The following is a 9379-nucleotide window of genomic DNA, read 5'->3' on the forward strand; positions in this document are numbered from 1 at the left end:
GGGTTTGACCAGGATGGTCTCGATCTCTCGACTTCATGATCCACCCGCCTCAGCCTCCCAAAGTGCTGGGATTACAGGTGTGAGCCACGGCGCCTGGCCTCAAAAGTCCTTTTATAAGGGCGACAATCCATTCATAAGGGTGGAGCCTTCATGATTTAATCACTTTTCCATAGCTCTTGCCTCTTAATACCATCAGTTTAGGGAGCAGGTTTCAATACATGAATTTTGAGGCCACATACATTCAGAAAAACATTTATAAAAGAAATACCAATTATCTACAAACACTAACAAAGATAAAGGAACATTTCCAAGTTCATTCTGTAAAGCCAGCCTTGCCTTTGTATCAATCCAGATAATGAAATCACAAGAAAATAAATCTATAGACCAATATCCCCTTTAAATATAGATGCGAAATCCTCAACAAAATACTAACAAGCTGAAACCAATAATATATAAAAAGGATTAAACATCATGGACAAGTGGTATGTATCCCATAATTGCAAGTTTAGTTTAACATCCACAAATAATGTAATATTCCTTATCAATATAATAAAGGAAGGAAAATTTATTATCTCCATAGATGATGCAGAAAGGGCTTTTGAAAAATTCAACACTGCTTAATCATTAAAAAAAAAACCACACACACCTTTAAACACGTGAAAGAGAAGGAGCTTCCTCTGCCTGATAAGGAACATCTATAAAAGCACCCATTGCTACCATCATCATTATACTTAATAGTGAAAGTCTGGATGCTCTCCCTGTAATATCAGGAATAAGATGAAGATTTTGGCTCTAACTACTTGGATTTATCATTGTACTGGAGGTGCCAGCTGGGGCAACTAGGCAGGAAATGAAATTGAAGGCATCCATATTAGAAAGGAGAAGGTAGAACTAGCACTATTAGAATTAATAAAATAGTTCAGCAAGGTTGAAGGATACAAGACCAATATACAAAATTCATCATGTTTCTGTATATTTGCCATGAACACCCAAAACTGTAGTTAAGAAAATCATTCCATTTATAATAACATGAAAATAAATAAAATATCTAAGAATAAATTTAAACAACTTGTGGGTTTATTTTTTTTAGCGGCATACTCTAGCAATAACAACATTCATTCTTAGTTTAGTAAACTTAATATAAATTCAAATTTGTCAACTTCCTGGACCACTAAAAAGTTTAGAAAAGGTTAATTTAACACCCTGTGTATTTTGTTCTATTTTTGTCACATGTTTTAATCATAACCTGCAAACATTTTATATTCCACAGGGTATAATTATTATTTCATTTAATCATGGCCTACAGATAATGCATTTTCTGGTTTTTTGCTTTAGGAAGTTATTAGGTTGACATAATTTTAGAAACTGGCTGGGTGTGTTAGCTTACACTTGTAATCCCAGCACTTTGAGAGGCTGAGTCTGGAGGATTGCTTGAGCCAAAGAGTTTGAGAGCAGCCTGGGCTACAGAGTGAGACCCCATCTCTACAAAAAGTTTAGAAAAAGAAATTAGCTGGGCATGGTGCATCTCTACTGTAGTCCCAGCTGCTCAGGAGGCTCAGGCAGGAGGAGTGCTTGAGTTCAGGAGTTCCAGACTGTAGTGAGCCATGATCACACCACTGTACTCTAGACTTGGTGACAGAGTGAGATTCTGTGTCTACAAAACAAAAAACAAAATATTTGCTTTTCAAAATTGACGATATATTTAATAAGATTCAAAAAAGTAAATGGACAATTTGATGGGTTTTAACAAATACACCCATGTAACCACTGCTAAATCAAGATGTGAAACATTTCTAGGACTCAAGAAAATGATCTCGTGCCCCTTTGTAGCAATCACCCCTATCTTCCAGAGTAATCGCTACTCTTTTTTTTTTCAACTGAATTTGTCTCTTTTTATTCATTTAATTAATCTCTTTACATTCCATCACCTACAATGGAAGTGGTTAATTCTTCCAAAGTTAACTACTTCCATTGTAGGTGATGAAATGTATAAGACTTCATTTCAAATATTGGCATTGCTATAAGCATGATCTTTCCTTTTACTGCAACTCAAAACTTTAGATTCTTGTTTTTTTTCATATTCCAGTCCTAGAAGTAATTTCCACGAAGAAGTTATCTGATGATAATCTTTCTTTTTTGAGTAGTGCCTTACAACCAGGCTCTAGCTTCTCCAGGAACACTACAGGATGTATTTAGCTTAAATATATATTAAACTAAAAGGTATTCTCTGAAACGAGATTAAATGCATTTTATTTTTAGACAACCTACATGACATGTTTTTCCTAAAAATGCGTCCATTCCAAATAAGTCACAAAGTATGGGAGGAGCTCAAGATGACATCAGTTCCATTTGTCTTAAGTCCTGGTGTTGAGTGGACAACAAAAAGCAACTAGTTTTCATGACAGTTGATAAATGTAAAATAATAGCCAAATTTGCTAATATTTTTTCATTTCTAAACCATCCTTAAAGAAAAGCATCTGTAGGGTCACAGCATCCTCACTGTAGTCCAGTAGAGCAACTGTGCTGTCAAGATTCTTGTTTTCACCAATAAAGAACTAGTCGTTTTTGAAATTAGCAAGAATGCACTTGATTTGTTCAGCAACCCCTATCATGAAAGGTTTCACTCTTTCTGATCTCTGTTCTTCAAGTTTGCCTTTGATTGATTTCATGTAATATTTCATGTACTTCTTACAGGCTTCTTTTGTGAAGCTTGTTTCCTGTAAGTGGTAGTGCATGACATCAACACCAGTTACAACTGTGCTTTGGGTTTCTTCACCCTGGGGGACTTCAGTAGAGGTGTTTCTACCAATGAGGGAGCCATCAATGTTTCCCTCTGTCCTCCACCTTCCCCTCCACCTCCAGGCATGGCCCTTCAGTGATCTCCCCGTTCTGGTAAATATAATCACGGCTGATGAGGTCTGGATAAATAATCACAATGGTGGCTGAAGGGAGACAATGGTAGCACTAGCTTATCAGTGGCCTGGAGCTCAGAGTTAATGCAAAGCAGTAGAGCAGTGCTGAGGTGAGTGGGGGAAAAAGTCCTGGTAACCAGTGTTTTGTTGTGTATCTGCAGCTAATTTTTGTCTATTTTAGTCATTTATATGAATGGGAACATGCAGTAACTAGTCTTTTGTGTCTAGCTTTATTAACATAAAATATTTTTGTTACTCATCCATGTTGAATGTTCGAATAGTTTGTAATTTTCATTAATGAGTGGACTTCAAGCATATAAATACAGTTCATACATTATCTTAATAGGTGTTTGTATTAATTTCAGATTTTAGCTCTTATAATAGAAAAGTGTGCAATTTTTGTCTAAGTCTTTCTTTAGACATATGTTTTTATTTCTCTTGGAGAAACAACTGAGTGGGATTGCTGGGTAATAGGTTAGGTATATGTTTAACTTATATGAAAAATTGCTAGATCTGTTTTCCAAAATGGTTTATACATTTTACACTCGCACCAGAAATGTATGTGACTTCAAGCTACATTGCATTTCACTCATACTTGGGATTGCCATTCATTTTAACTTTTACTGTCGTAGGGCGAAGGACTGTTTTGCGGTTTAATTTGCAATTCCCAGATGACTAGTGAGGCTGAGAATGCTTTTATGTTTTAATTGGGCATTATCTATTCTGCTACGTTTCTAATAAGATATGCTGTGTATTTTTTAATTAAGGTTGTGTTTATTACTGAGTTGTAGTAATTATATATACTGGATGCAACTTCTTGGTAAGATTTATGTATCATAAATATATCTCCATGTTTATGGACTGCCTTTTTGCTTATATAATAATGCCTTCTGAAGAGCAAGATGTTTTAACTTTTATAGACAATTTGAAGTTTTGCTTTAATGATTACCATCTTTGTGTTCTGTTTAAGAAATCATTGTCTACCCCAAGATCATAATGGTATTGTCTTTTTCTTTCTTGTACAATGGTCATATTTTTATCTTTTTACATTTCTGGCCATGATCCCTCTCAATTTAATATTTGTGTATGGTGTGAAGGTTTGGGTTCAGTTTTTAAAAATAAAGCCAGGCAGATCATCTGTCAACATTTGTTGAAAACATACTCCTTGCATTATTTTGGCATTATTCTAATTTCTGTATAATGAACAGCTGCTAGTTGTATTATTACTATTTTTCTTCTCATTTTTCCTTTTTTTTTTTTAAAGACAGAGTCTCTCTCTGTCCCCCAGGCTGGAGTGCAGTGGCACAATCTCAGCTCACTGCAACCTCTGCCTCCCAGATTTAAGCGATTCTCCTGCCTCATCCTCCTGTGTAGCATGTGCCATGACACCCAGCTAATTTTTGTACTTTTAGTAAAAACAAGGTTTCATCACGTTGGCTAGGCTGGTCTTGACCTCTTGACTTCAAGTAATCCACCCACCTAGGTCTTCCAAAATGCTAAGATTACAGGCATGAGCCACCACGCCCAGCGTATTATTACTACCTTTCTGATTGTGCTTTTTTATCCTTGATTGTTTTTGTTTTAGAAGTTTTGCTGTGATCTTCCAAGATCTGATTTTCCTAGTACTTATTCTATTTTGGGTTCATAATACTCTTGGATTATGCTTTCTGATTTTCCTTATTTGAGAAATATTTTTGAGTATCATTTACTGAAATATTGCTTTCTCCCTATTATTTCTCACATATCTTTGTACGTTGCCAATTAAATATATGTCAAGAAGACATTCCCTGTTTCTCCTATGCTCTTTTCTAAATGTTCCATCTGTTTTTTCCTCTTTGTCACTGCTTATATTTTACTCACCTATCAATTTGATGGTCCTCACTTGAACTGTGTTTAACATGCCATTTTACAGATCCATTGAATTAACTTCAGTTGTATTTTTCTATAATTCTAGAGTTTCCATGTGTTTTTATAAATTTAAAATGTATATTCAATTTAATCATATTTATCTTATTTTTTTAACATGCTATATTATTTAATTAGTATTGTATTACAAAATCTCAAAATAGAAAACAAATGCAAGTTTATTACACAGATGTTCTTACAACCGTCACATAAATCCATCAATGATTTACATTTTGCCACATTTGCTTTGGTGCTCTGTGTGTGTGTGATTATTAATATTTATTTCTGAACCTTTTAAGAGTGTGTTGTATGTATGACCCTCTATAGTGGATTGAATAGTGGATCTCCTAAATATATGTTTACTTGGAACCTCAGAATTATGACTTTATTTGGAATTAGTTATTTGCCGATACAATTAAGGTAAGGAGCTTTAAGTGAGTTTATCTTTGATCAGGGTGGGCCCTTAAAGGAAATGAAAGATGTGCTTATAAGAAACCGAAAAGGAGAAAATACAAAAACACAGGAGGAAACCATGTGTGATGGAGGTAGAGTTGTAATTATGCTGCAACAAATCAAAGGACACTAGGATACACCAGAAGCTGGAAGAGGCAAGGAAGAATTCTTCCATAGGGACTCCAGGAGGATCAGGGTCCTGTTGACATCTTGATTTCAGGCATCTGGCCTCCAAAACTGAGAGAATAAATTTCTATTGTTTTAAGCTGCCATCATATTTGTATAGTAGTCGTCCTCACCTGTGATTTCATTTTCTGTGGTGTCAGTTACCTCCTGCAGTCAACTGTGGCTTGAAAAAACTAGATGAGAAATGACAGAAATAAAAAACTCGTAAGTTTTAAATTGAATGTCATACAGAGTATTGTGATGAAATCTGGTCATCCCACCATATGCTGCACTGGAATCATCCATTTGTCTAGTGTATCTGTAGTGTATAAGCTACCCATCTTTCAGTCATTTAATAGCCAACTCATTTATCAGATTGACTGTGGCAATACTGCATTGCTTCTTTTCAAGTAACCCTTATTTTACTTACTAATGCCCCTCAAATGCAAGGGTAATGAGGCTGGCATATTATAATTGTTTAATTTTATTATTATAGTTGTTCATCTTTTACTGTACTGAATTTATAAATTAAACTTTATTCTAGGCATGGATGTATAAAAAAATATTGTATATATAATATTTGATACTATCTGCAGTTTTGGGCATCCACTGGCAGTCTTGGAACATATACCTCATGGAGAATATGGGACTACTTTAGTAATTTCTTACAGCAGTCATAGCAAACTGATTCAATGCCTAAATATTTCACCATATGCATCCTGGAGCAAAGATATTCTTTAATATCATTAAATAAGAGCAGTTGACATTGTTATGGCATTATTATCTAATACACATTTCTTAGCTAGTTTCTCCATTTTCCTGAATAATATGATTTGTAGAATTTAATTTACTCCATTCAGGATGTAATTCAGAATTAAACGTTGTATTTACATGTCTTTAGGCTACTTGAATCTGAAATAGCACCTCAGTTTTTGTTTTTCAAACATTGATAATTTTTAAGTATATAGATCGTTTTGTAAAATGTCCCGCAATGCTAGTCTGATTGTATTCTCATTTGCAGTTTCAAAATATGTGTTAGAAGAAATATTACATGAATGACACTATTTTTTTTTTTCAGTGAATCATATCAAGAAGCACATGATGTTAAGCTGTCTCATCATTGGTGGTGGTAACTTGGATCGCTTGATTAAGCTGATGCCTTCCATATTTATATAATACATAGTTACCCCTTTTAAATCAACAAATAATCTATTCAGAGATAAATGAGAACTGCATAAATATCTTGGTAACAAACAAGTTTCACTCAGTTGTGTTTTCATCCATTGATGAATCTTGCTTTAATCAGTTATTATTACCATGACCGTAGCAAAATAGTGATATTTTAGTTATCATTTCATGTACATGTATTAGTTTTACAGAGTAAACAAAAGCTTTTCCTCCTCTCAGTTTATCTTTCTCTGCCATCTTTCCATCTGCACTTCCTTCCTATTTCTATGTCTCTGTCTCTGTCTGTCTCCTTTCCTCTTCTCATTGTCTGTTTTTATTTATATTTCTTAATGTGTGGATTCATAAATTATTCTTTCAATTGCATTATAATCAGTTACTGATATTTTTCATTTTTTTGAACCAGATTAAGCCAGTATAAGCTGACAATTTCTAATTTTAATCCAACATTTAAGATCACATGGTCTTCTTTATCTTCTCTGCTTACATATTTGTATCTACTTTTTTTCATGATCATAATCTTGCCTCCCTCCCACAAAGGAAGATATCTTCTTCAATGGACACCAAAGATAATAGAGAATAGTTTCACCCATACCACTACCATAAGCAAACCTACTGAATGAAGTAGATTTCATTCCATTTTTTCCATGTTTAACCTGAAAGTGTCTAAAATTTGCTTATGTTCATCTTCTCCTTGTGCCATTATTCTATTCATTTGATATAACAATCAATACATATTTTATATTTTAATTTAGTTTTAGAGTTTCCAAAATGTTTGTGATTTAATTTTATTTTTGATTATGTATTAATTCAATATGCTTCTAGTTTTCAAAATTATATAAAATGGCATATATAGAGAATTGCCACTCAATCTTCTCTTTTCCCATATTATTCTCACTTCTTGCCTGTGGTTAACTAGTTTCACTAGATTCTGGTTATCCTTATGTTTATTTTTAGAAACTATATAAGTTATGTAAGTTATATAATAATTACTTGAGTTTTCCTTTTAAATTTTTCCTGATAATCCATATTGGGCCATAGAGATCACCTTTATTACTTCTGGCATAGTAATTCATTGTGTATATATATTAGGTTGATGCAAAAGTTATAGCAGATTTTGCAATTACTTTAAATGGCAAAACAGCAATTACTTTTGCACCAACATACATAGTTTAATCCAGGAGCTACTCAACCTGGGCCTCCTCTCCACTGAGGGCTTCACACTCAACAGGACAACCTGCCTGCAGAGAGGAGCTACCCACTGCAGGTCTCCTCTCAGCTGAGGGCTCCACAGATGCCAGGATGACCTGCCTGTGGAAAGCGGCTACCCTTCAGCTCTCCTGAGAGCCGTAGGTAAGTTAGTTTTGCATAGTTTATTCAAGCGCTTTTCTATGTATGGGCTTTTACATAGTATCCAATAATTTGTTATAACATAATATCCCAATGCATGCAGGCACACATATGTATTTTCTTGCTGTTGGTGGTATATCTTGGAGCCGAATTCCTAAAGTGATACTGTTTGGTCAAAAGTTGAATGTATGTGTAGATTGGGGTTAAGATTGATAGCTTTCCTTCTATAGGTGTTGTACCATTTTGCTTTCCCATTAGCAATGTGCAAGAATGCCAGTTTCCCTGTAGCTCCACAACAGCTTGTGTTACCAAGATTTTGGATATTTAACAAACTTGAAGGTGAGAAATTACATTTCTTAATTTATATCTTATTTTCAGTAATGTTTAATAATTTATATGTTTCAGATGATTTTATATCTGTGATTTACCTATTAATGATTCTTACCCCATTTTCTATCAATTTTTGGTCTTAATTTAATGTATTTTTCTTTTCATAATGTGATTTTCCTTGATTATGTGTTAAAAATATGTTTGTTTTTTATTGACATTGTTTACAGTTGTCATTGCTTTCATTTTTGCTATGAAGGTTTGCTAAATTAATTCATTTTTATTTTAGAGTTAAAATTTTCAATGTTTTCTTTTGTTGTGTTGTAATTTTGGATCATTATTACAAAACATTGTTTTTTAGACCCAGATTACAAATTATCCCACATTTTCTTCTAGTGCATGTGATGGCAGCAGCGGCCATCTGGAATAGCTGCTGCAAAGGCGGTAGCTGCAGTGGGGTACGCATGACTGGGGCTGCTAACTCCATGAGGAGTTTACAGGAGCTGGGGACAGTTGGGAGCCCCACCCCTTTCCTTGTGGGTTGGGCATGAGCTCTGCTCTCCTGGGTACAACTGCTGCTGCAGATCCAGGCATCCCTGTGATCTTGAGAGCCCAGGAAGTTCCCCTGACCTTGCAGGCTCAGAAGTGCCTGCTCCTGCTGCCTGTCCTCTCTCCACTCCCAGTGTTCACTCTGATTTTGGAGCAAAGCTGTGGCCGTGCTCAGTCTCTGCCACGACCTGGCTGGGTGTGCACACACTCAAGACAGCACTGACACATCAGCCCCCTGCCACCTCGGACCCACTCCATAATTTGGGCACTGACGAATGTTGAAGGGAGGTCAAGAGGAGGCTGAGGGTGGCTTGGTCTGGTCCTGCAGGCACTCCTTGGCGCGAACATCCTGGGCTCTGTGAATGGCAGCAGGAGGCAGACAGGCTCCTGGGAGGAAAGGGGCACGTCCCTGGTGAAACCCCACATTCAAGCCAGGGAGGGCCTGAAGCCTGGGGCCTGGGCTGCCAGTTCCACAGACCAGAGTAAGAACTTATGATGCCTTTTCTGGGCCCGCCCATGGCCGCCCATAGACC

At 35.7% G+C, this 9379-nt stretch overlaps 1 pseudogene; it reads right to left on the bottom strand.

Moving 5' to 3' along the window:
• Positions 1-2435: 2435 nt before the first annotated feature.
• LOC100400874 (translationally-controlled tumor protein-like) lies at positions 2436-8784 on the bottom strand (annotated as a pseudogene).
• Positions 8785-9379: the final 595 nt, after the last annotated feature.

This window comes from Callithrix jacchus, chromosome X, assembly GCF_049354715.1.
Source record: "Callithrix jacchus isolate 240 chromosome X, calJac240_pri, whole genome shotgun sequence".
In the NCBI taxonomy this organism is placed as follows: domain Eukaryota; kingdom Metazoa; phylum Chordata; class Mammalia; order Primates; family Cebidae; genus Callithrix; species Callithrix jacchus.